This window comes from Pteropus vampyrus, unplaced genomic scaffold, assembly GCF_000151845.1.
Source record: "Pteropus vampyrus isolate Shadow unplaced genomic scaffold, Pvam_2.0 Scaffold166, whole genome shotgun sequence".
NCBI lineage: Eukaryota > Metazoa > Chordata > Mammalia > Chiroptera > Pteropodidae > Pteropus > Pteropus vampyrus.
Window position 1 is genome coordinate 2,942,553 of NW_011888947.1, and position 2,289 is coordinate 2,944,841.

General features: G+C 46.8%; 1 protein-coding gene across 1 annotated transcript in view; it reads left to right on the plus strand.

Moving 5' to 3' along the window:
- The window catches only part of COTL1 (coactosin like F-actin binding protein 1), a 44,555-nt gene that overhangs the window by 13,292 nt on the left and 28,974 nt on the right, over positions 1–2,289 (plus strand). The gene's annotated exons all lie outside the window — the stretch shown is intronic.

Here is a 2,289-nt window from a genome sequence, read left to right on the forward strand (position 1 = left end):
AAGAAGCAAGTTGCTCTCAGTGACTTCTAGGTCATCCCAGGATGGGTGGGCTTTGGAATGTGCAGCTCTTAACAAGTCCATGCCACTGGATCAAGCCACCTGTGTTCCTGGAGGCTATATGTATAATATGTATAAATATTAGGCCCCCATCCCCTTTTGGGTGCGGAGATCTGCCATCTTGCTGCTGCCCAAGTTATCCATAAGTTCCCTTAATAAACTCTTTGATTTAATTCTGAAGTTGTCAGCCTCTTTTTTCAATCACTTGGCTGCATCTTCTTCCAGAGGTTGATTTCAGTTATACCTCAGGAAATTTTTCCAGCAGATGCTCACCACCTACCCACCCTGCCATGCATATCCTCAACACATAAGATTCTGACCTCGTGGATGCCCAAATGCCAGGCACTGTGTAGGTGCTTTGCATGTATTAACTCATCTACTTTTTCTCATCTGTGAGGGATGTGGCTGGAGTGAGTACAGTGGCAACTGTAAGTAGGAATTATCCCCATTTTACTTATGGTTTCCTTGGAGAGTCAAAAGTCGCTCACTTGAGATGGTACAATAAGTGGAAAAACTGAACTTTGAACCCAGATCTGTGTCTGAAGCTCCCAGCTTTCCCCTTGCACTGTGCTGCTCTGCCCTCCCCCTTCCTTAAGACTCGTGGACAGTCTTCGTGCTCTGTCCTCATCCATTTTGCTTTCCTGGAGGACTCGTATATATCTGTCAAGGCCCAGTGTAAATGCATATTCCCTGGGCTCAGATGCGTTCCTTGCCTTTATGATGCCACTACATTGTGCAATGATTGTCTGTTTCTTCAATTCCACAGCAAGGCCCTGGAAAGAGGGGCTTCGTCACTCTGGTGGCAGTATCCTCAGTGGAGAATCTCCATCCTTCATGGTTAGCTAGTCCCAATCTCTTTTTTCCTAGTGGGTGTGTCACTTCCTTGTGTGGGCAAAGTCATGATTGTAGGACTTAACCAGTTTCCCAAGTTATAGCCACATGAGCCTGTGCATCCGTTTGTCATCTGACTCTCCTGCTAGAATCGCAGCTCCTGGCGGGGCAGAATCCTGGTCTGTTTTGGGTCTTTGTTCTACCATCATCACCTGAATAGATGAATGAATGACATTCTTCTGAGATGTTTGAGAACTGAGCTCAACCCTGGAAGGCCTGCTGGCCCCTCTGCCAACATAACAGTGATCTGTGATCTGTGTGAGGATCTGCAGGCCCCTAGGCCCCCAGGCTGTTGCCCCTGCCTCAGCTGGCCTGTAGCCCGGGTCTCCTGCTCGGAGTCCCTGCATGCCTACATTCCTTATCCATTTAATTTTATGCTATGCTTTTGGCTTTTTACATTCAGCTCAGTGGCCTCAGCAGGGCCAGGTCCCCAGAGGCCTGTGACTGAAGGCAGGGCTGTTACCTCAGCATTTTGTGTTTTATTTCATCAGCGCATTTTGAAATTAACCTGCTTTTGATCTTGTTTTAGTTCTGGACCTAGTTTATGGTCATCTATCTTATTTTTTCTCATGCACTCATTTTATCTTCTATGCATTTGTGGAAGCTTCTTTGCCAATAACAAAGAATAATAATACTTTAAAAAATAATGGCGAGCACTGAACCTTTACTGTGCCAGGCATTGTGCTGAGTCATCGTATGAGTTTCCTATGGCTCCTACAACAAATTTTCACAAACTTAGTGGCTTAAAGCAACATAATTTAATCATTTTATATAGTTTGGGAGCCCAGGAGTTCAAAATTAGTTTCACTGGGCTTAAAATCAAGGTGTCAGCAGGGCCGTTTTCTTCTGGAAGCTTGAGGGAAGAATCCATTTCCTAGCCTTTTTCAGCTTCGAGAGGCTGCTCGCATCCCTTTGCTCATGGCCTGTCCCTTCATCTTCCAGGCCAGCAATGCCATCTCTTTGATTCCGATTCTCCTGCCTCCCTCTTCCCCATGCGAGGATGCTTGTGATGACACTGGGCCCATCTGGATCATTTAGATGTTGAGAGCCTTAACTTAATCGCAGCTGCAGAGTCCCCATGTTGAAAGCCTTAACTTAATCGCAGCTGCAGAGTCCCCTTTGCTAGGTCACATAGTCACAGGTTCTGCAGATTAGGACACGGGCATCTTTAGGGACTACTGTTTTGTCAGCTACGGTCATTTAATCTGCACCATGACCCAGTGTGGTGGGCCCCGTCGTTCCCATTTCATAGATGAAGCTCAGAGACATGAAGGCACTGGCCCAGGGTTGCACAGAGGGTGGTTGAGCTGTGTTCCTAACCTGGTGGCTGTGCTCCTGGCT